Here is a 26548-nt window from a genome sequence, read left to right as displayed (position 1 = left end):
TGATATTTCTATTCTTAAATTGGTGATTATAGAGATTTTTTCCAGTGGACAGAAGTATAAAACATCTGAGGGAAATCATCTCAAATAAGTATGAGTATTAATATTCAAAAGTTGAAAATGTATCTTTTTTTTCCTCCAGAGCTGAGGACTGAACCCAGGGCCTTGCACTTGCTAGGCAAGCTCTCTACCACTGAGCTAAATCCCCAACCCCGAAAAGGTATCTTTTGACTAGGCAAATCAAAAGAAGATTTATAGCTACATTTGTACTGGATATTGAAAGATTACTATGTTACTATTATGCCAGAATCAATAAATATCCAGTTCAGAAAAAACCACATAACATCTTTGAGTGTTAAGTGGGAATACCACTTGTTACACATAGAATGAGTATGTTTGAGTGTGTGTGCGCACATGTGTGTGCATGTACAAGTGTACATATGTAAAGACAGACAATCAAAATGCTTCTTTTATTAACTGTTATTTTTTTATGTTTGAATAAACTTTACCTTCATTGCTATTTTTATTTATCTGTGATCTTTAATGTGTAATACATTTTAGTTGAATTGGATTTTATTCAACGTTAGTCCTTGAAATGAATGTGATAGTTTACTAAGCCCTTTTGCACTGCAACAAGACTCTGTCCACTCTGGCCATCTTGGAAGAACGTATATCAGGTTACTTTATAGAGGAGGTAACTCAGCTGACTTGTGGCTAGAAAAAGATTATGAATATTTTGAGCATTATATGATTTGTGTAATTTTGACGGCTGGCTGTACTTTCATAAGTACTTGACACAGTTAGCATACCCTTGGAAGATTGTTATTTGGTATGCTTTGCTATTCACAGACCTCAATGTTTTTTGAATATTCATTCTGTGCTTGCTACATATTTGTGGGTAGTTCCATTATCCTTATTAGTGCAACTAGTCAGTGCTTTCTAGGTGCTAGAAAACATTGTGCTCAGTATATGGATTGTGAAAACTCCCAATTTACATTAAACAGGCTGAAAGTGTCTCTTTGACCTTGAGTTAAGTGGCTTATTATTCATAGTTTTAAAAATGTAAAGTGGTGAAGCTAATCCCACCTTACTGAATTTTGTAAGAGCTAACTGAATGAAGACATGAGTTGAAGACCCTGATTCTCAATGAGCATTTCCCCCAGGAATCTGCAGGATAGTCATTAGAAGCTAGAGGGTTCAGGTTCAAGTCCAAAGTGCAATCCGCATGTCAGTACAACAGCTGTTCTGAAATGTATACTTCTCCTTGAACTTTGCAGCCTTACAGTCTAGCAAAGTTTGCAGTGCTGTGTATAAACTACTGTTAACCCAGAGAAAGAATACCGTTTTCATTTATTTCTTTGGTTCTTGAAGTTTTGTGGAGATATTTAGGAAGAGGTTTGTGGTTCCTGGTGATCAAGCAGAGATGCCCAATCACGCGTGACTGAAGGAATTTTGGATGCTGCAAGGCTACAGTTAATTGCTCCTCTATCCCGTGGCTGCAACTAGGATTTCTGAAGATCTGTTTTGGGGACTCCAGCTAGAGGGTGTGTAGAAAGCAGATCTTGGGAACATCTCCAGCCTGGGAGGAGCCCGGAGCTTCCTTTTAGCACCACGGACAGAGCACTAAAACCACGGAGAGAGGCGGAGAAAATCAGGCTCGCCTCGCCTCACGTGGGGAGGAGGGAGCGCGGTAGCTGACAGACTGGGAGGAGAGGAATGAAAAGGAAGGAGTGCTCTGGGCAGGGAGTGGAGAAACAAAAATCTGGGCGCATTCAGAGCATCAGGTCCTGGGGGTGTTGTTCAGCTGCAGTGCGCTCCTAATTCAGGCGGATGCTGCCCTGAGTTGAGTTTCTCAGCAGATTGTCAGTCACTGTCGGAGCAGACTGCCATCTAGACCTGACTCCTGGTGAGTTAAGCTGAGAGGTGTATGCTTTAGGGATCTTGAACTAGGGGCCTGCTGGTCCTTTTTTCTTTTCTTTTTTTCACAGCTGATTTTATTTACTGAAGTCAAGGACGCACTTGGTCTTGACAGAGAAGCTGAGGATAAGGGATGGGCAGGGGGGTGGTTTTGATCTTCAGGCAGAAATTGGATGAAATTCAGTTCAAGTAAGTGGGCTTGGGAAAATGTCCAGGAGGGTAGGCATTTAGTGTGTGTGTGTGTGTGTGTGTGTGTGTGTGTGTGTGTGTGTGTGTGTGTGTGTGTGTGTGTGTGTGTGTGTGTGTGTGTGTGTGTGTGTGTGTGTGTATGTGTATCATAAGATAAATAAGCTTTTATGACAAAAATTCTGGCCACCCATTCTGCCCGTCTATTATCTTGCTCCTTGCTTAATTTGTCAAGTCAAGTCATAGGATTGGAAAGCTGTGGGAAGTATATTTGAGTGCAAGCAACAGGAAAATATTACCTTTGCGTCCAGGAATCTACTCCCTTTGCCTTTCTGTTGATTGACCTGGGTTCTCTTTTTCCTTTCCTTTTCCTTTCTGTACTTTCTTTGAGCTCATTAAAGGGAACTTCAGGCTCCCAGATAGGCTTCACATGTGATGGCAATTTAGCTTAAAAGCCATATTGATTCACTCCATCTCCTCTTCATCTTCTCTGTTCCAAAATTGGTACCTTTTTTGAAGGGGGGGGGAGTAGGGTGGAGTTGAAAACATAACTTTGAAAAGGATGTCTTACTGAGAATGCATTTCCTCTCACTTTGGAAATCTTTGGTTACAGGAAGAGTGGTGAGTTCACATGAAAAGGAAGGCGATTTATCATCCTGTGAAAGTCTCAGGGAAAGGATTGATGGGGTTTTTAGGAATTCCTTCTGGTATGGGCAATTCTCCCGGTTACCCTCAGTATAGGTTTATTTTATACCTGCTTCATTGTACCTGTAGTGTGTGTGTGTGTGTGTGTGTGTGTGTGTGTGTGTGTGTGTGTGAGAGAGAGAGAGAGAGAGAGAGAGAGAGTACATATGTAGCAAAACATGCTTATTTGTGAAAAAGCAGAATTCTTTAGGTATTTCAAAGTTGACTTGGTTTTGACGGTGCATAGCTCAGTAAGAATAATAGCTCATCGTTGTGGACACAGAAGGTTGTGTATTTTGGTTTAGTTTTTTAACTCCCATTATTGTTTCTGTTATATAGCCTGGACCTCTGTTTCTGAATTCAGAATTTATTAGTACCCTGTGGTGAATGACCTGTCAGTAGAGTTTATGAATGTTTCATTTGTTCGGTGGGCTACCACAAATATTAGTAGCAGTGAGGTATACAACTGTCTCATTTATTCCAGACATGGGGGTGAGATTTATAATATCTTCCAGGTATTTAATAAACTTTCTCTATTGTGAAGGATCACTTGATACTCATTAGCACTTCTAGGACTTTCACAACCCACACAGGTGCACCCAGAGTTTACTAATGCAGAGCCTTGGTACTCTGCTCATCCTCCTTAAGGTCACCTGGATCAGGGCTGCATGTGAGTTAGAAATTTTCAGTGCAAATACCTTGCTTCTCCATCTTGTGGAAGTTTTGGGAAACAGAGGTATTGGTTCAGTTTTGACCGTGAGGACTGTGTCATGGAGGAATGAACTGTTTTAAGTTTAATGAATGCCATGTTCTAATGCAGGAATGTATTCAACTTCAATTTTAGAGCTTTCCCAAAATTTACACATAGTTTTAGTTTAGACTACCACCAGAAGAAATTATAAACATGATGGATGAAAGACAATTTTCAAGTGTTCTTGATATTTAACTGATTTTATCTTTTGACAGAGAAGACTTTGAGCACAAATGTACAGAAGTATGTCTCATAGCAATGCTTTTCATCTTAAAATTGCTCCAAAGTCCCTAAGTGTCAACATGTGTCCCCCTTAAAAGAGGTGGATTGTAAGGCAGTCTCAATACTTACTCAGAATATGCATGGGGCCAATGGTTGTCTTGTGATCCAGAAGGCAACCCACATGTAGACGTGTTTACACTACTCACAGTGAACTCGAAATACAGATACAGCTTTCTGTGCGAGCAAACTTCAGCCTTCAGAGTGAGTTGTTCCTGAGATTCCTCAGGGACATTGGCAGGAGCTGCATATTTAGTGTTAGTTTTTAAAGGAGAATGGCTTGAGTTTTTAAATTGTGACCATATGTTTATCAAAAATAAACTGTGAGTAGTTTGGTGCCTAATATGAATAGATTCAAAATAAGCTTATTTTAACTATTAGGAGAGGGATGAAAATCCCATATAGTTGACTCCTCATTTTATTTATTTAATTTTTACTATCTGGTAATAGTGTCTCTCTCTCTCTCTCTCTCTCTCTCTCTCTCTCTCTCTCTCTCTCTCTCTCTCTGTATATATCTGTGTGCGTTCTAAAATTTCATATCATAGGCTGGAGCTCAGTGGTTAAGAGTTCTTTCTGTTCTTGAAGACTAGAGTTCAGTACCCAGCATCCACTTTGGCTTGCTCACAGTCACTGTAAGTCCTCTTCAAAGGGATCTATTGCTCTCTTTTGGCCTTTGCAGATCACATATATGACTGCGTACACACACACACACACACACACACACACACACGCACGCGCGCGTGTACATGATCAAAGAAATATTTAACTTAAAAGATTCCATATTAATTGTAAGAAAGTTAGTGAATTTTGAGAAAGGTTATAGCTGTTGGTGTATTCCATGCTCATAAAAGACTTTGCCGGTTTGCCAATAATAATGAATATTAGTCTGAGAACTTATTAAAATCTCATTTAAAAATTATTGTGAGCAGTATAAATTCAATACATAGACATGTGGTGATTAAATAGAGGCTGTGCAATTTTTTTGCATCTGATTGTAGAATTTCATGCAAACTCACGAGTAGGTATTCTCAAATGAGTCAGTATAATTAGTTCTCTGGCTGGCGGCCATTTGACCTAATCCTTTCAGGATGACTTAAAACTTTTTTTTTTTTTTCTGGAATCTTAAAATCTTATCTTTCCTCAGATTTTGTAAAACATCTCAAGTAGGGCATTTGGATGCTAGCACTATTTAACATTTCTGAGAAGGAATCCATATACTTATTTCTGTTCCTGTGTGATTCATTCAGATACATGTTAGCTGAGATTTGAAAAAAGGAGAAACTCTAAATATATAAGTTTAGTTTTCAGGAAAGACTGTGGACAGTGGTACGTCTTTATTTAGAAGTTTACCTTTATTTAGAAATTATCTACCTAAAATATAACTGAAAAAGAGAGATATGCATATACATTAACATGATAAAACTAATAGTGTCTAGTGGTCTCTGTTCTGCATACCGTTAGCATAACGATTGGAAATTATGTGTAATTTCAAAAAGAAAATTTGGGGACCAATAAAGAATTTGCTCCCGAGCTCCCCAATAAAAACAACGGAACTTGACAGCTTGGTGTGTGTGCGTGTGTGTGTGTGTGTGTGTGTGTGTGTGTGTGTGTATTTCCATATCTGGTATAAGGTTGCTGTAGAAAATAATGATACTGATTCACTTGCTGCACTATGTGAACAAGTTTGGATATAGACTGTTAAGGTTCTGTGGGCCCAAGAAAACTATTGCAGTCACTTCTCACCTCTCAATTTGACTGACTTACATTCATAACACTGTGTGTCCTGCCATGGTGACAGGTGAAGCACAAACATTTGTGATAAAAACACAAAGTTTTCTTTTCTTTTTTTTTTCTTTTTTCTTTTTTTTCTTTTTTTTTTTGTGCCCACTGAATAATGTTTCCATGGAAAATTTGAAGCTGAATTTTTTCACTGTTTTTAGAAAGAGCCTAGTGGTTTCCACATAGATCACATTAATATAATAAGCTAGACAAGAGACAAAGAGATGGAGGAGGATTAGGCCTATGTTCTCAGATCCACGCTTTTGTACAATTGAGGTTTCGTTAACCCTCTCTGCAGTAGCATTGAAAGCATGAAGAAATATTATAAGGTATTGAATGCATAAAAGTATGGAAATCTGTGAAATATAGTGTTGGTTAACCATCATAAATATTACTTAAACACTTTCAGTGTGAGATATCTTTGTGTGAATATACTTGAGGCAGTATTTCAGAATAATTAGGAACAATAGGGGAAATTTGAGGAACTATGAAATTGACTTTGGCCAATACTTTTATTCTTTTGTGTGTGGTTGATGCTAAGTTATTGAAGCCAGGACCTCATGCATTACATTTAGACTGTAGTTCTTGGAAAGCACGATTTTGTAACTCTTAGCTTGCTGATTTTTTTTTTCTCCTCATTGCAAACCATGCATCTAAAGTGGCTTGGTGAATCAGGTCGTACTTGAACTCCACAGTTTTCCACTGAAAAGACTATGCATGTCGAACCATATTTTTCTTGAGGAGTAGTATTAAGGTTGAACAGAGAAATGGTAAACGCTAAGTCAACAAGTGTGAAACTTCTTAGACTGAATAAGAACTTTGCTAAGTTTAGGTGACAAAATGACTCCCTAGATAAAAGAACTTGCCCTGCAAACTTCAAGACTAGAATTTAATCCCTGGAACCTATAGGGAAAGGAGAGAAAGAGACTGTCCCCTCACTTCTATGCAGGCTATGGCTTGCATGTACCTGAACACACATGCACAGACACACACATTACGAAGAGTCAACATTTAAAAATAAATTATAGTATGTTTATCTGGCATCACGTGCTGATTGCTTCTATATTAAAGTGTTCAGGTGGAATTATGTTTGTGAGAGGCTCAGCACATCAGCATGGTACCTAATACATATTTTTCCTGCTTTCATCCATGATTTTGGAGAGGTACTTTACAATTATTTTCATCCTCAAATTCAGAGTCATCCTTGCATATACCTACACTCATCTTCTACTATTATTCTGGTATTTTATAAACAAGACACTACATAACATTAAAATAAGTATTTTGACAGTGATTTTCATTATTATGTAGTACCAGGGAATAATTGCCGGATGCAGGACAGTATCAGTAGAAGGACAAACATTTATTAAACAAGAGAAATGCTCTCTTTTTCTCTTCACCATTAGGAATTTTCTACTGGCATTTGTTCAGCAATTATATGAGAATTTCTTTTTCTGTTCGCATAAGATTCTATTTGTGGTAGTATAATTCATGTCTGGATTTCGACTATTTAACAAAAAAATAATGGATACTGGATTAATGATTTAGTTTGAACAAGTAGGAAGAAATGGACATGTCTTGAAAATTATGCTTTGAAAGTTTTTGTGTCTACTGAGCACAGAATCATAAAGCAACATCTGAGACTCGGGTGCCTTTGCATGTTTAGCCATCTCCCTGGCCCACATTAAGTTCCTTATGGATATGTAATTGGTCTTCTTGAAAAATACTTGACTCTCATTCACATTGTCTGGGTTAAAAGGATTTCATTTCAGACATAACATTTCTGGTCAGCAATTACTCTGTTCATAAGAATAGTTACATGAAGATGTTCCTCCATCAGGTATGTAGTGGTTATTGGGTAACTGAAAAGGGGTTACAGAGAAGGAAAATTTTCATTCTGAACTATAAATGTATATATTCCTATTGACTAGACAATGAATGGCACTTATAAAACTGCAGCTCAGAGGATAAATAAGAAAGACAAAATACCCTTCCAAGGGAAGTCTTGTTTCTGATCTATCACTCCCTCTCAACTGTCCTTGAGTATTTTCTTAAATTTGTTAGGATGATATTTATTGCTTCTACTCACATGATGATGTCTTGGCTTTTCACTGTTGCTGTGACAAGTTGTCACAAACTGAAATTCACTGTCTTTAGATTGTAAAAATCAGAATTCCAAAGTCATACTTGCTCTCTACAGTTTATTTTGTTATTTATTTTTAAATGCTATTTACTTGTGCGTGCGTGTGTGTGTGTGTGTGTGTGTGTGTGTGTGAAAGGGGGGAGGGGGAGAAGCATGTTCAAGTGCACACAAATACAAAGGCCCCAGGAAGGTGATGGATTCATTCAGGATAGAATTACAGGTGGTTATAGAGGTTATAAGCTCTCATTTCTGCAATTAGAATTCTGGATTGCATGTTTGGTCACCTAAATAATCTAGTAGAGCAACTGACTCATGTTGAGATTAAATAATTGAAATAATCATTGAGGACATCTGTTTAATCTGCCACTGATTCTACTGATATCCTTTTAGCCTCAAGCCTCCAAATTAATTGCTTCCTATGGAAAAATAATATATCAGGAATAATAAAAGTTTTAGATCTTTTTTGAATATATTAATGTTTAAGTTTTCTAGTAACAATTGTTACTTATCAATTACATATTCATAACTTTATCAAGTGAATACTTAATATTTGCAATCAAACAGCCAATTTAATAACTAATCTCATTAATTATGTTAACATCTAAATTACTTAGCTATATATTACCAAGTATCCTGTTGTCCTTATTTATTTATAAAGCTTTACTCTTTCCATGCTATACCTGCATCATTACCACAAAAGTTTGTTTTGTCTTTTAAACTTCATAGAATCCAGACCTCAAAGGATTTCTGGAGTTGAGCAATAATAATTAGTTCATTTCACACATTAACTCAGTGAGTATATTTTCTGATGAGTTTTATGGCCATGTGAATTGTATTTAACGATAATCATGTCATCCTTTCAAATACTCCTATAACCCCACAGAGGACCATTGTGTAAGATGGATGCACTTTTTCTTCTGTGCTATTGTTCTCAAAATGAACTTGAAAATGCCCTACTCGGATTAATTGAATGCAAATGAATTCATGTTTCCTCACAAGTTTGTCATTCATTTTTCTTAAAATTATATTGTAAATAGATGTGACATGCTTTATGGTTGCTGTGCAAATAGCATCATCCTTCTTAAAAGCTTTGTCATTTGTTAAAAAGAAACCATTAAGAGCAAAGTAAATTATCTTATCTGATCACAGTGGTAGGACTGACCTTCAGACAATAAATTCTATGACCAGTAGAACAAATGAACTATATTTGAAGTGGTGAAAATTACATAGAAAATTTATGTTCGGATACAAAACTATTATAATTACGACAATACACCTATATTTTTGTCTTTTAACTTTAATAGTAGTTTTACATTAGATTACCACATTACACTATCTCCTTGCTTTCTAGAAATTCTAATATCCAAAAATTATAAGCTATTTTAATTTCTTTTCATACTTATTTCTTATGGCATGAGAAATATTTCGAATATTGAACTCAAGATAAAAGACATTTGCTATAGCATGGAATTAAAGAAAGTTGATCCTTAATCATCATTTTGATAAGAGACAGAAATCTCTTAGCAAATACATAATCACAAGGATATACTTGTTGAGGGAAGATAAGGTCGGACTATGGAATGTGGGTGATGTTTAAGTAATTTCTATTGATAAAGTTACAAAAATTTCCTGTATAATTTTATCTCCCAGCCCCAGAGTTGCAGAAACTGTAGCGCTGTGGAAGCTACTCCTCCAGCCATGTTATTCTGATGAACAAATACTTCAGCCATCATCAGTAAGGATGGTGGTAGGCTGCCTGTACACATGGCCCTCTTTAGCAGGCCAACTGTCACTCTCACCGCCCACTTCACTGAGAACATATGGTGTTACTTCAGTTGCGGAAGGAAGTGTGTGTGGACATGTCTCCAAGTGGAGAGCTGATGGTGATCTTCCTCTTGTTGCTCATGCCACCAACTGTCTCTCACTCATTATCCATACCCTACATCGAGGGTAGTATTTGTAGCAAGTGATGCTGTTATTAATTTTTTCTCTAGTAAATCATAAGACTGACTGGATGTTATCATTATACATTTTGTAAAAGGAAGTAGCGTAGCGACTTTTTAAAGGGCAAGAGTAAAACATATTTTCAATCAATCAGAACCCAACTTGCAAGGATTCTATAAAAAGGAATAGCAGAGACGTGGGAAATGTAATTGGGGTAAATTATTATAAAATAGTTGATCAGTACACTGCAAAGAGACTTTTGCAAGCACATGGAGAAATTGATGAGACCACATTGTTGGAATGAAGCACTATTTAATACAGGATGATTTATTTAATACAATATTCTAAAATATTTGAGATAGATCTTATGATTTAAGCATTGTGAATTCAGAATTAGGAATGGGAATGAATGCATTTTAGAATGGCTATGGAACTCATATACACAAAGCTTATCTGCTCTGCATTCTGATTAGAAGCATACTTAGTGGGTTTTACTGGCTGGTTTTATGTGTCAACTTGACACGAGCTGGAGTTAGCACAGAGAAAGGAGCCTCCCTTGAGGAAATGCCTCCATGAGATCCAGCTATAAGGCATTTTCTCAATTAGTTATCTAAGGTGGGAGGGCCCATTGTGGGTGATGCCATCTATGGGCTGGGAGTCCTGGGAACCATAAGAAAGCAAGCTGAACAAGCCAAGGGAAGCAATCCAGTAAGCAGAATTTTTCCTTGGCCTCTGCATCAGCTCCTGCCTCCAAGTTCCTGTCCTTTGTGAATCCCTGTCCTGATTTCATTTGGTAAGGAACAGCAATGTGGAAATGTAAGCTGAATAAACCCTTTCCTCCCCAACATACTTCTTGGTCATGATGTTTTTTGCAGGAATACGAATCCTGACTAAGGCATGGGTTCGTATTGGTGTAGCACTTAGGCAGGATTTGATAGAAGTAATATACCTATATCTATATCTATGTGTATATATGAGACATGAAAGAGTGTGTGGCTCCAAATGAGATAATGGTACTTCAGAATACTCTTGAGATAAATTTTTTATTATCAGTTTTGTTGGATTTTTATTTTCTAAGTGCACTTCAGCAGCAAAGAAAAAATGAGGAATTTTTTCTTCCTCTGTCCATTTCATCTTATATGTTCTGCATCATCTTTTCTCCTAGCTCTGGTGGTCTATTGTTCTTGTCATGAGGGCGAACTCTTAAGAGCCCGCAAACGTCACAACATTTCATATTTCGTGAACAGCCACACATCTGTGTACATGACCACTTGCTAAAGGGTGTTTTGTGCAGGGAGCCTCCCAGCCTGGAGTGGGTTGAGATGAGACACAGAGGGGGCCTCTGGTGTGGCTTTAAGGACTGAGGGTCTCCAGATGTTCTAACTCTCTAACTGTACTTTGAAATGCTGATGATAACTTCCAAAAGGTCCTCAAAACTTTCTTGCGCTTTCTGAGGGTGAAAAGCTGCTGACATAACTTTCTTTCTGAGGGTGAAAGGCTGCTGACAGGCCTTTTACACCTGTAGCCTAATAGCAGGAGGGATGGTGATTAAGTAATGTGGTCTTTGTTCTATCTCAGCAGGAACTCTGCTGCTCTGACTTTCAGCCTGCTAGTAGGAGTCACAGGAAGAAAAGGGGACACTGAAAAGTTATTATAGCATCTGTTACTAAGTTGCAGAAAGTTCTCTAAGAAAACGGGAAAAATGAACGAATAAAAAAAGGGGGTAGGGAAAATTCTTCTCTTTGTCTAAGAAGTGTTCTGTTCAAAAAGTTCTCTTTGGCTCAGTTCTTCTTTGTCCTCAGCACTTATACATCTATCAGGATTCATAATCACATGTCAAAAAGTTCATCACAAATTCACACATAAAATCAAATCATAAATTGAAATAGAAGTTTACAACAGCGAATGTTTACATGCATATCAATTAGGAGTAATTATCTGGCTAAANATCCATCACCTGTCACAGCTACCCAGGTTCACTGATAGGGAAGAACCATAACTAAGTTATTAGTGAAGTATAGATAAGCTAAGTCATTATTTTATCTTCTGTCCTAGCACCTAGAATAAATCACTAGTTTCCTTTTCATGACCTTTGGTTAACAGCAAAACTGGTGACATGTTACTGTATAAATGTGAACTCCATAACACATGTATCAAGTAAACATTTTAAAGTACCAAGAACAATAAACCATTGACAAATGTTATTTACACCAATAGGGGTGAGATGAACCTTTTAAATCTTAGTAATAAAGACATGCAAGAATTGCCAATTGAAAAATTGCCCCCCTCTTCATTTATTCTTTGAGATTATTCTTTGAGATTTTCATACAATATAGTATGAAAATCATATTCTTTCTATCATATTCTTTCTAATTCCCCAGTTTTTCTGAGACATCCTTCCACATCCATTCCCATTTAACTTCATATAATTTCTGTTTATTTTCTTTTTCTTCAGTGTATGTGTATATAAGTAATATATGGAGAGAGAGAAATTTTGTGAATATAAATGTAAAAGGCACCAGGCAGTTGTGCTGCACACCTTTAATCCCAGCACTTGGGAGGCAGAGGCAGGCAGATTTCTGAGTTCGAGGCCGGTCTGGTCTACAGAGTGAGTTCCAGGACAGCCAGGGCTACACAGAGAAACCCTGTTTCGAGGAGAAAAAAAATAAATAAAATAAATGTAAAAGGCTCTTAGAGGAATTGGGACAAGGGAAACATCATAAACATATATTGTATGAAAAATCTGAATAAAAATAACTCATTATTTAAGGAATGAAAAGGATTTCCCTTGATATGAAAACAAAAGCAAACATACAAACAAATAGTAAAAGGAAAAAGCCACTAAAAACATGGGGTCTGACTTGTATTGGCCTGAACATAGGGCCTATCCTAGAGTGTAGCTGGTAGATCAATCTATTGAAAATTGACTTTCCCTCCCCCAGAAACTATCATCTTTGAGTAGCTTCTTGGTTAGGGTATCCCCTTACCCCCTTCTTTCTTGATGGGATTTAGGTCTAGCATGAGCTTGTGCAAGTATTGTGCATACTGACATAGAATCTCTAAGTTCATATGTTTACCTACTCTCTTGTCTGGAAATTCCTTGCTGTCCTCAATCACTCTTAGCTCTTAATCCATTTCATCACCTCTTGATCACTCCGTCTTAGCGTGAAGTCTCTGACAAAGACACTCCATAAAGACTCTTCTCTCTGCAACTTGTTCAGCTGTGTGTCTCCATATTAATGACTTTCTACTGTAAGAAAAGGCTTCTCTACTGACGGTAGATTGATATATTGTTCGTGGGGCGTAATGGTGTTAGTAAAAGTTATTTTTATTGTTTTTTCACTTAGAAGAATGATAGTAGTAATAGCTCTCCTGTCCTCTGGAACTTTAATCTATTTAGTCTCAGGTTCTTGACCACATAAGACAATATGAGATATGTGTTCCATCTCATGGAATGGTCCATAGATAGAAAAAAACGTGGTGGGTCACTTCCATATCTTTCATGCCACTTTTGCACCTGTGGACATATCTTCCTGACATTGTTATTATAACCTGCAATATTTGTAGCTGAGCAAGGTTGGTGCTTACTTTTCTTCTGTAATAGCGTGTCTAGCACCTTCTAGCACCATGAATCGTAGCTACTAGAGGTGAAACATCCAGCGAAGTACCCCTAGATTTCTCCATATTCTATGCCATACATATATGCAGTGTTATCAGCCCTAGGGGTTTAACAACTTATGATGGGTATCGAATAGTCTGTAGTATTTGAGGCAGGGGTGTCTATAATCACACTTGTTTCAGTAACTCAAAAAGATGTAAACTATTCTTGGTAATGTGGGTTTTATTTGGCAGCATACGATGTCTAAGTAAGATAATGTCTTCCCCATTATATAGTGACTTCATTTAAAAATTTTATATATGTTATATTGTATGTTTTAGGAATCTCCTGATTTTTTTTTTGTATCTTTGTGAGAATGAATGTATATAGAAGCCAGGAAATCAGAAAGCAGTACAAGTGGAGAGATTTTCACTGGCAGAGTGTGAAGCTTAATAGTAGAGAACAGAGGTATAAAAGTGGAAGAGTAAACAAGGGTGAACGACATAAATAAAGATGTGGAGCAGAGAGGCAAGGGATATAAGTCATGGGAAGGGGAAAAAAACTTAGTATGTAAGAGTATCCCAGAAGAACACTTGCTACTTGGCAAGCTAATTGAAAAAATAAAATTGAATTAAGACATAAACCAACAAAAACAATAAAGGAAAGTGAAAAGAACTAGGCTACAGGTCATTGGTAGAGTGCTCACACAGAATGACTTTGGTTCAAGTCCTGGTCTTGTAATAATGCATTAGAATTTGGATTCCTAAACAAAATGCAAGAACAACAAAGAATACCATTAATGAGAGCTATTCATATTTAAAATGTTATATTTGTTTATGCTACAAATAGACACAGGGAACTATGAAACAGTTTTCTCTAATTATAGGGGTTTTCTCTGAAATGTGATTATTAAGTCATTTATGAGTCTGTCCTGGACTTTTAACTCATCATTGAGCATCATTTTTAAAGAACAAGGCACCCACATGGCCGGATAGACAATTGTATGTTTTATTTTTTGTTTCTGAAGTGCTAAAGAATAGGAATTTAATAGCATATGCATATGTTTAATATGCATGCCTATAAAACTGCTTTTTTCTTTATGAGCTTTCACATGCCACCTGTACATTCAAGCCTCTCAACACATATTCCTGATAAATAACTTTTCAGTTATCAACACTGTACACAGCCCTTTACCTAAATTTTATCCTAGACTTTGCTTAGTTATCTGAGCAGAAATTATATTTTAAGAAACATTTTTGTTTCTTTGTATTTCCTGTTCAGAGATTAACTGGTTAAGATACTTTTTATAAAAAGAAAATCTTTTGATGTACCTTTTTTTTTTTTTTATTGGAGAGAGATTTTATTTCCTTAAGTGTTTTGTTGCCTAAGCATAATGAATATCCGGCCGTGCGATTTAGTGGAACAGATGCTTATTCTGATATATGAGATGAACTTGCTTCCCTCAGCATGCATAGGAATGAAATGCATCTGGCTTCGGTACATAAAAGTCAATTGTGCTCCCAAATGTGCTTCTGTACATTACTTAGATTCTTTTTCCCTAGGGGCAGACATGCTGCCATTTGCTCCAAGGGGGTCTTTGCTTAACTGTGAAATCCAAGTGAGACTCGAAGTTGGAAGATACTAAATTCCTAACTTCAGACAGATCCTGAGCAGGTGAGGTTACCAGTGCATGAAGTTTGGAGTCCTGCTGAGGAAAAAAAAAAAAAAAATGGCCCCGGGGAAAATAACTAGGATCAGGAAGCAAAAGTGTGTTGGCATACAATGTAGTGATGATGAGGGTGTTATAAATGTCAACCAGCACAGGGAAGGAGAATTAGGAGAGGCTGGGGGAAAAAACAAGTAACTGAAGCTAAGCGTTTAAATGCCCCCCCTAGACCTAGTGATGGGGATGGAGGCTCATGCTAAGCACTGGAGCATCCAGGCTTTCTGCATGGGTTTTGTGACATGTGTTACTGGTGAGGGGGTGATGCACAGGAATGCGGAAACCTGAAGAATAGCAACTTCATTTCACTTTGCATTGTCTAGGCAGCCTTTGAATATACAGTATCTCTAAAGACTCTGCAATGAGTGTGTGATGCACTGACAAGCCGAAAGGACAGCAAACAAAAAGGGTTGACAAACCTATTTTTTTTTTCATAGAATATACCAAAGTCGCCTTTAATAAATCGGACTCTAATCCTGATCAAGTAATTTTAGGAAATCATTAAAAATTGAGTCATTTCACTGCCGTACACAGCCTAGAGCATACTGTCCCATTTCCCTCACTTAAAAAGTATGTGATAAAATAGTGAGTCTGTTAAGAGACACGCACACAGCTGCCCCAAAGCCTGGCATTAAGCATGTAAGGTTTAGGGTGCAGTAACAGTTAAATTCCCCTAAGGTGGAATCGTCTTGGTGAGTATAGTGGAGGCACAGGTGACCTGCAGCCATCCAAAGGTCAGCCCTGACAGGAGATGCTAAGGAAGGCTTGGGTGGACAAACGGAGAGGTACATAGACTGTCTAGAAGCAGCCAAAGACAAGAACAGACAGGATTCTCACCCTGCAGCCTTGAAAGGTGTTTCAAACCTGGTGGTAACTCAGTTTTAGCCTAACTAACCCATTTTGGACTTCTTATATCCATTTTTTATTTTAATGTGTTGCTTTAAGCTACACTTCATGCTAAGTTTCTGGGAGAAAATAACATACTTTGGCTTTTCTTTTCCTACAAGGTAAAAACTTAAGTTTGCTGTTCTGGAAACTATTGGCGATTTGTTTTTTCCAAATATCCTTTTCCTTAGAGAAAGGAGAATCGAGGAGTAATTAACAGTTTTATTTTATGAGAGATAATTATGCAAATAGGTTGAACATTAACAGAAATTGTCTTTGGAGAGGGTAATAAAAACTTTAAATGTTTCTTCTGACTATATGGGGCTTGTGTGATGGAAAAAAGATTGCCTGTGTATCCTATAATTATCCTGAGAACATAAAGGCACTGGTAGACTTAGTTTGAGAAGTTTGTGAATATTCTGTATTTATTTAACCAATGGCCCCAATGATAACTGGTGCTCTGAGAGTAGCTTCAGTTATTTGAATTGAAATCTAGAATATGTGAATTTTTTAAATTTTGTGTATTTATGCATTTACTCATGTATTATTAGTAGCAGGTACATGAATTGAACCTAAAGTATGTTTATCATAGCCAAGCCCTTTACCACTAAGGTAATTACACCTCTAATCCAAAAGAGACATTTTCCACCTTTTATACCCAGTTTCTATATATTATTTGTCATCCTGCTTAGCATGAATTGAGATGGAATCAGAGGGAGCATGCTGCTATGGTAATAGGTAAGCTGGAAGGGACTATAATTTTAAAAACTGATGCTATCTGAAAAAAAAATCCAAGTTACAGAATTAAAAGAGTTTGAAAGCTTCAATTTACTTAAGATTTCTTACTGTATCAAGACTAAATTAGTATTATGTTTTTGTAAAACTAATAAAATTTCCATTTGATGTGGACCAAACAGGTTATATGTAGAAACATACACTTATATACATAAATATATACAATAATAATTAACAGAAGAAGAGTCTATGAAATTGTCAGAGTGGGTAGGATATATGGGAATATTTGGAGGGAGGAAAGGGAAGAAAGAATGGTTGTAACGTATTGTATAAGAATGGACTCGTGTGTGTATATGTGTATGTGTGTGTGTGTGTGTGTGTGTGTGTGTCTATGTGGATGATGAAATTTAAAACAGTTTGATAGATATATTTGCATATAGTAATATTTGATTTTGAGTTTCCCTTTCTTCTGCAAATTTTTCATAAGAAAACAAGTATTTCTTCTCACACAGTGATCATTAAATCTGTGGGTAATAGGATTTTTATCCAGAAAAATAACAGATTGAGCAGGGGATGAATTAATTCCTCAAAACTCCCTTGGTATCTGAAATGGAACCAGCTGCAGTTGATAGCAGAACTTCACAACCTATATTAACTGCGGCAGTCTTTATGATGTCTTGCTGATTTCCTGCTTAATGTCTCCAGATTCACAGATTAAAATTATGTTTTCTACAATCTTGCTCTAAAAGTCTCTTGAAGTTATTTCCTAACCAGATACGGAAATATCTGTCTTTAATCCCAGAACTTGGGATGCAAAAGATCTCTGTGAGTTCCAGGCCAGCCAGGTCTACATAGTAAGTTCCCAATCATTAGGGCCACACTGCAAATGCCCTGCACCAGACCCCCCCCCCCAAAAAATATAGAGCCTCCATTAAAACTGTCTGAAAAGAATTTCATATATGTAAATCCTATTAATAACCCTTGTTTTCACTAAGAGCATATATTTTAGGATTAACTTGTTTATTAGTTATTTCAATATTTGAGAAACAGCGTAACTCAGAGGCCCCAAGAACTGATACATTTGACTAGATCTTTGAAGGAAGTTGAAAAAATATAACAGTAAATGAATGATCATATTTTTTTCAAATTTCTCATTAATCATTTAAGAATACCTTTTGGGTCCAGGAAATTGAGTCACAGTACATCACCTTTACATTTAAAACATTTTTAAATATGAAGATCAGCTAAATTCAACAGCCACCCGATAGTAATAACACATGATTATGCTTCTTCATCTCCTCACACGCTGGAGTCCTTCACCACTCAAATGCCCTGAGAACTGGCCATGCCATTTTAATTGCCGCTGTCCAGAGTATACTTTTCTCACTCTTGTCATTTATTTTAAAACTTAGATTTCTGATCAAAGTTTCCTTCAGCCACACCCAGTCCTCATTCTTGAGGTGAATATCCTTCCTTAGGCAAAGCCCACGACAATGGTGCTTCTCCCTTCAGATGGCTTCCTTACTTCTAGCCCCTGTATTCTTTCCTCCCGTCTACTTGCTTCTCTCAAGGTTAAGTCTAAGATACTTCTTTACCAGCCTTAATACCAAGATAGAAAGAGAACCCCAACTTTCTGTTTGTCGCTTCTCTTCCAGGTCGATTGCATTGATCTGTTCATTTGTATAGTTCTCTTTATGAAGATTCTCTGACAGTTCTAGTGTCTGCTCTGTTAAGAGAATCCATCTGAGCTCTTCTGCCTTCCTGACACACGTTTTTAAGTACTCCAAGTGTGGCATTCAACTTTAGTACTTATTTGAAAACACATTGAGCTTTATTCTCTACTATTATTAAACCAAATTAGTTGTATTTCTGTCCCCACTACTCAACTTTTAAATCTTGATGTTATTATGATTACTTTATAATTATCCTTCTGTGTAGGTGCTTTCTCTAAGAAGCTGGCGGTTTCTAGGTATACGACCCAGCCTTTCCTCTGCCAATCCTAGGTTTGCACCAAACCAGATATTGCAGCGAGATTCTGCCTCAGGATTTAGGAGTTCACTCAGAAGCACTACCAACCTTCAGGATAAATAATCCACAAGCTTTTGCATCATTTCTGATTCTTTCTCCTAGGTGGTGAAAATATAAATTTGAGTACATGTATGAAATATTCCAGATTCAGGCACATACATGATCTTCTCACTTAGTTTGGTCTCAAATATCTGCAGTGAACCTAGCATTTCCTTTGCTTACTCTACTTTGGCTCATTTTACCACCGCCTCCTTTAATTCTTAATTTTCTATAAAATGTGCTACTACTCAAACCCAAAGAGAACTGTCACAACCTTTTATCAGCTCATAATTCTCCTTAAGAAGTCTTATAAGAATTAGATACTGGGGAGGGGGTGGCCTGAAGGGAGCTCCAATTGCTCTTTTTGGGCATCAGGATGGATGGACAGTGTTTTATGTTATTTCAGAGAATTCACAGAATTACACACACACACACACACACACACACACACACACACACACACGCACACGCACACGCACATGCACATACATACCACTTACGCACGCACACACGCACGCATGCATTCACACACACACCACTTGCATGCGCGTGCACACACGTACACACACACACACACACACACACACACACACACACACGTCACTTTGTTTCTCTTGAAAGTCTTGAGGCACCCATAGTCTACAGAACTTGAGTGTCGCCTCTGTTAGCATTACAGAGATGTAACACTTCATGATTTCAGGTTATCTGGCACTGAAGATCTTTCTTTCATTAGGACTGTTTCTCTAAAATCTGTCTGTTCCTAGGTTTTATGTACCTACATAGACTTTTTTTGTAAATTTTTTAAAGTTTTTGTGATTGATGTCTTTTTTTACTAGATATTTTCTTCATATACATTTCAAATTCTATCCCGATTGTCCCCTATACCCTCCCCCCCCGCCCTGTTCCTCTACCCACCCACTCCCACTTCTTGGCCCTGGCATTCTCCTGTACTGGGTCCTATGAAGTTTGCAAGACCAAGGGGCCTCTCTTCCCAATGATGGCCCATTAGGCCATCTTCTGCTACACTTGCAGCTAGAGACACAAGCTCTAGGGGTACTGGTTAGTTCATATTGCTGTTGTACCTACAGGGTTGCAGCTCCCTTCAGCTCCTTGGGTACTTTTTCTAGCTCCTCCATTGGGGGCCCTGTGTTCCATCCAATAGCTGACTGTGAGCATCCACTTCTGTGTTTGCCAGGCACTGGCATAGCCTCATAAGAGGCCACTATATCAGGGTCCCTTCAGTAGAATCTTTCTGGCATGTGCAATAGTGTATGGGTTTGGTGACTGAAATTATTCCCAACTTAAGACTGGATAGTTACCATCTACTGGAGTCATTATAGTACAGACTTCAAGGCTTTCTCCTAAAGGTTCTCATTTAGCATGTCTTCAGTGATATACAAGATTCCTTTTTTTTCAGATGTATTGAATTACTCAGCATGGTACCAGGACACTATATGTGAGAAGTAAACATGAATAATACCATGTAGTGTATAGTTATAAAACAAATCAATCCACGCTAAAGCCAGCTATGTGCCTGCATTGGCGGTCTCATCTGACCCCATAGTTCCTGTGACTAGTCAGCTCCTGAACTACCCGGATCTTCCCAAGCCAACTGCCCCCTGTGGCTAGCCAGAAGAAAATCACTTGTACCAATCCTCATAACCCTGTAAAATGAAAACTCCAGGAGCTTGTAATTTATCAGCCAGATTTATAACAGTAAATCCTCAACCCCCAAAATGCCCATAGAAAGAATTCAAAACTCAATCGATATAAATACAAGCTGTATATCTAGATGGGGCAAATGTACCCTACATTACTCTATTGCCCTTCCATGATAATTCATAGCTACCTATGGCTCTTTTGGGCCATGTGGTTCTGATTTATCTTCTTCCTCCATTTTTTCTCTGTCCCCAGTCTCTTCTCTCTCTAAAACTTTCAGCTCCGCCCCCTCTTTCTACTGCCCAATCTCAAGCTCTAGCCTTATCTGACTAATTAAGATTTTACCTGACTGCACCTGAGTATGGACACTTGAGGGAGCAAACATACAAACAGCAATCCAAAACCATACCACATTTAATAATGCCTGGTGTTTAATTCATTCATTCATTCATTCATTCATGAATCTATTTTGTTTAAAGTTTTGAGATGAGTACTCATAACCCAGGGTATCTTGAGAGGTACTATGTAGCCAAGGCTGGTATTTCTGCCTCTGTCTTTGAGTACCAGGATAACTGACTGAAATGAGCTCCTTTGCCAAACTCATGACACTTGGTTGTTAGTGGTGCAAATTGACATATGATATCTTACTTCACTGAACTGTAGAGGAGTTTGTGTGCTTTGGAGCTTGTGATGGTAATTTGAATTAATTGTCAAAAAAAAAAAAAAAGTGGGTCAGCAAGATGGACCAATATATAAATGGCACCTGTCATCTAACCGAATGGGTTCTATTCCCGAATTCACACAATTGAAGAATACAATGACTTTCATAGATTTTTCTCAACTCTCCACTTGTCTAATATGGCATGCATATATGTATTGCCCATACATACATGTGCACGCACATAAACACATGCTTAAAACATATAACTAATCTTTAATAATATTTATTTCACTTTTATTGTTATTGTAGTTCTTCTTGTCGTTATTGATTTTGAGACAGTTTCTCTGTGTACTCTTGAAATGTCATGTAGACCAGATTGGACATGAACTTAAATATCTGCCTTCAGAGTGCTAGGATTAAAGGCATGTACCACCACATAGCCTGAATTAGTTGTATTAATTTGTAAAAGTAATTTAAATAGTATCAGCCTTCAAAAATGCTGTCATCGCCAGAGTCCTTTAAAAAAAAACAACAAACCATTGGCCTCCACTGATATCGCAACCTAAACAAATAAATTTTACCTTCTTGAAAAAACAAAAATCATTCTAAGTACTCCAACAGCACATACAGCTTTGATACAATGTTACATTGCATTCAATTTGGTCATCACTCTAACATATCAGCTATAGTTTTGATTGCCTTAAATTGTGTTGATAAGAACTTACTGGTTTCAAAAAACTCCTTTCAAAACTAAAGTTATACATATACTTACGGGGAATGTTGAAATGAAGTCTCAGAATCTAACCTAAATTATTATTCACTGCATGATTGTATGAGAATGTACCATTGGGGGGAAAAAATCATTGTGATTAGTAGGAACTGAAGGACTGGGATAAGTTCTGCTACATTGTTTCTGGTTTATGTTGTGTCCCTATAATAATCTGAGAAGAAGAATAGAAGGCTTATGAGCAATGGCTACCTTCTGCTCTCATTTGATTCTTAGGCTTTGGTTTTAAAGGGTTGTTCAGGAAGGCTGTGTAAGTATAGGTCAGCTCTTGCTGGAGACACTTTGGTGAACAGGCCTGATGCCAAGAGGAAGCTTTGCAAGGCAGGATCCATACAAAGAAAGGCTTCTAAAGAGAGCCTGCTAAAGCTGGTGCTGGAGGCTATCTGGAGCCATCCTGTCTATGGGACAATGAGGCAGCAAGTTTGAAAGAATAACTTGGGTTTTTTTCTCCATGAATGTATTTATTTACTTTTTAGCTCCTCTCTCTCCTCTCTTCCCAGTCCCACCCTGAGACCCAGTCCCCAAATTGTCCCCCTCTCCTCTTCTCATTTGTAGACATTATACCACACCCAGGCTGGATTTAAGGTCTGTTAACTGGAGTAAAGAAAATGAAATCAGGAAGTGGCTATTATAATAGGTCCTGCTCCATTGTTTCTGGTTTACATTGTGCCTCTAGAACATTCTGAGAAAAGAAATTGAAGATGTGAAAGCAACGCTTTCTTCCTGATGTCATTTGGATTTGGATTTGGTTTTAAAAGGTTTTGCCGAGTGGCTGAATAATTGATCGTTCTCAAACCTTCTCCAGCTTATGGCTCTATCTGATGGAGCAGACAATCCTGCCACCTGGGGAACGCTCCTTTACATCCAGAGAGCAGGTAGGACAGTCTTGAATGAAGTAGCTGGGGAACACCAATCATGAAAACAAGTGGTGGCTTCCTCTTCTTTAAAAAAGAAAGAAAGAAAGAAAGAAAGAAAGAAAGAAAGAAAGAAAGAAAGAAAGAAAGAAAGAAAGAAAGAAAGAAAGAAAGAAAGAAAGAAATCAATGTCAAATATGCTCAGGGTTCTATCTGCAAGTAACCCCTTGATCTTCAGTCTACCACCAATTGGCTAATCCTCATATTGGTCTCTAAACCTTCATCTTGGTGTCAGGCATGTTCACCAAAATGTGTCTCCAGCTAGAGAACTATGGGATGTGCTGAGATTCCAGGCTGTTTTGTCTTTCTACTCAGTGGACTCATAATTATACAGCCTTTCTGAGCAACCCTTTAAAGCCAAAACCCAAAGAATAAAGTAGGGGCAGGAAGTGGCCATTGCTTAACACAACATAAATCAGAGCCTATTACAGGTCTTCAGCTCACATTACTACATTACATTTTTGTCAATTGTACATTGTCATTAGAAGACCTTTCATGATCTTACAGAGAGTAAAAGCTTAGATAGTGAGGGAAGCTTCACTTTAACATTGTCTTTTAGTTTTGAGGATGACCTATGACTCTATCTCATAGAATTCCTTGCTTAATCATCATAACAAAACCAAACTATTTTTTATTGTACATGATAAAATATAATTAAAATCCTCTGTTAAGATCTACTATCTCTTCATTGAAAAGACCAAGTTGGACACCCTTAAAATAAGATATGAATATATTCATTACAAGGAAAAGACGTAATGAACTCTGCCTGAGTAGTCCCGGCAACAATCAGATCCATCGACAGAGGATATAGAGAGTGCAACTGTGAATAAGTTATGAGTTATTCCAGTCTTTAAAGAGCAACAGGAATGGAGAAAATAATGAATTTTCTCTACCTAATTTTTATTTTCAAATTTCTAAAAAGAATGTTTACAAAAGATTGAAATAATTGATGGCATATCTTTGCTGTAAGTGGTAAATGTTACTTTATTTTGGGGTTCATTCAGAATACTTCTTTCTATATTTTTTGTTTGAGTTTCATAAAATAATAAATACACTGACTTTCTATTGCATGAAGAATGTTGTTAATGTCAATGTTATGAAGAAAACTAGTAGGTTTCAAGATCACAGCATGTCAAGGACAGCATATAGACAATGCATTATATTACTTGGCATTTGGGAAATATTTATTTTTCAACAAACATCAATTTAGGGAGTAAGGCTTCATTTTCTCTTCATTATGAACATATGATGAAAGCCATTTGCTCTTTAACATTTTTACTAAAATATATAGTGTAGTTGGTATTTTACATGCCAGTTTTTCCTGTAGATACTTGTAGGGCCTTTCAAATGGTACTATATGAAACTGTAAAATTATGCATTCTAAAACGACTACTATGTATAAGTTTTCAGAAGTTAAGGATATAATGTGTATAGTAAATTTTCCTAAAAGTTCATTGTGGAACTATTATATGAAATAATTTTAGAAACTACTTTATTATGGGTTATTAAAACATTGTGTTACAAATTTTCAAACTGTGATGTATGCTAAAAATGTTACATAGTGTTAAAATGTGAACAAATTCTCAAAACGCACATATAAGCAGACAGGCATACATTTGTATATCACTGTAATGTAGCTATTTTATTAGGAATTAAAATTTTCTTCTTTGAGGGCTAAGTAACTTCATACAGGGAGCTGAAGTCATTTATACATCAAGCAGCTCAGGAACTTAAAAGATTCACGGAGGTCCTCCAGGATTTTAAGAACAATCAAACGATCCTGGAGGAGACTTTCTAGAGGACCTACCTGCATGTAATGGGGGGGTGGGGGGCTTCAGAATGCATCTGGGACAGACAGGCTTTCCACAGTTGCACCTGCTTTTATATACATACATCTATTGAACATACCCCCAATAAACACCTTGAATCACCAACCTGCACCAGAGCAGAGTTTTCTCTTCCATCAGTTTTCTGTGTCCCATCTGGAATGAAAAAATATTTTTTTTCATTTTCCCAGGAAATGCCACTGGAAAAAAATGCATAATTAATCCTTACCCAGAATGCCTTACTTTGCTTCTTGCCCTTTAAGCATATTACCAGACACTGCATTTATCTTTAATGTTCAGTCACCAATGCTAGTAAATACTTTGGGAGTAGTATTTTAGGAATTTCCCTGAAACATAGAATTCACTTTGGAAATAACTTGCAATGTTAAGAATTATTGTGAGCATCTAATTGCTTAGGCTTTAGTTATTTGGAATTAGAAGGTATCCATTAGGCATTGAGTGACTGTGGATATAGATCCTGGACAGCCTTTTCCTTGTCTCAGCATCATCTTTAGAGGAGTAATGGAGCACATTAGGACCATCCAGAACTCAATCCCAGCCCAATGAGCATTTGTGCAGAGCATAGACTCTGAAGTTACAAGGACACATCCCAAGAATAGGGAATTGTGCATTTTTCTAAGCCTCAGTCTTCTCAGTTGAAAAATGATTACATCTCTGAGGAGTAAAATGTAAGACAGCAAAAATAATCTAAAACCTATCTATATTTCTATTACTATTAAGTCTGACATTGTCTTCAGTGTTTTGATATGACACATTGACGAAGAAATGCCATTTCTAGGTTCTCTGTTTAAGGGGAGGACATCATGTTACATGGCTTGTGCATCCTCCGTTTAGCTCTGCTATTGTGAGTCTAACATGAGTAGGCTCCCAAACAAAGACATGACTTTCTTGATCAAGGAAAAAGAGAAGAGAAAAAGCTTCAGAGGAGCTGTGATTATATTGTAGTTTGAACAAATATTTTTTAAAATACTAACTTTATTTTCCTTGGCCCCAAATTTTATAAATTAATCAAGTGGCAATTTGGGATTGGCATTATTCACTCGTTGTTGTGGCAGAATCCTTGAACAAATCATTTTGAAATCATCATGATTGGTTTGGCTTAGTTTCTGAGATTTCAGTCGATTGCTAAAGAACACTGCTCATATTATGGCACCCAAGAGGGATGATGGGAGTCAAAAGGTAAGGAATTATATGGGGACCAAATGAATACATCAAAGGCATGCATCTACTTTATCTAGCAAGGTTCTAACTTCTAACAGCCCATTTGCAAAGTCATCAATAGATAGTTAGGTTCCTATGACCTGTTCACCTCTCAGTCCTTTTTACCATCTAATGACTGAGACGTTCCCATACTGGAGGGATATTTCATATCTAAAGCATTATAATAATAATAGTCTCCATTTTAGAATTCTTTTGCATAACTAATTAACTGTAACCATGTGATTCCTAATCTTGGTTGTAAAATGTTTGTCATGCTTATCATACTGATTTATGTTTATCGTATGTACAGTATGGGGATTGAATACATTTCTTCATATTTACATTATCAGCATTTAGCCATATTGGCACATATAGCTCAAAATTTATTCACCATTATGGATTATTCAAATGCGCGAGTATATAATATCTTTTTGATGGTCATTTCAATGATTTCATTTATCAAGATTGGAAAAAAGCATCCAAATGAACATTCAAATATATTTGTTCATGTTAAGCTAGTTGTTGTATATGTATCAATATATTACCTATATATTATATGTTTAAATTAGAAATATAGCATTTACTAATTTTTATACTTTTATTCTAATTTATAATAACATGTACAAGTTTTGCCTTTTATGATTAGTTTTTATTTCATTAAAGGCATAATGTAATAAAACTGCCACTTAAAACTTGAGAATATTTTGAGGGGTTTTGATGAACTTATGAGACTTCCTGAAACCCAGATAAATATATATATATATATATATATATATATATATATATATATAT

General features: G+C 36.9%; 1 protein-coding gene across 1 annotated transcript in view; it reads left to right on the top strand.

Annotated features, from left to right (window-relative positions):
- The first annotated feature begins 1671 nt into the window (after window positions 1-1671).
- Robo2 (roundabout guidance receptor 2) overlaps window positions 1672-26548 on the top strand; it is a 1496637-nt gene continuing 1471760 nt past the window's right edge. The window contains exon 1 of the mRNA XM_029544828.1: window positions 1672-1903. The gene's annotated coding sequence lies outside the window, so the exon portion shown is untranslated. The remainder of the gene's footprint in view (window positions 1904-26548) is intronic.

Source organism: Mus pahari, chromosome 12 (assembly GCF_900095145.1).
Source record: "Mus pahari chromosome 12, PAHARI_EIJ_v1.1, whole genome shotgun sequence".
In the NCBI taxonomy this organism is placed as follows: Eukaryota; Metazoa; Chordata; class Mammalia; order Rodentia; family Muridae; genus Mus; species Mus pahari.
This window is presented reverse-complemented; position numbering and strand designations above follow the sequence as displayed.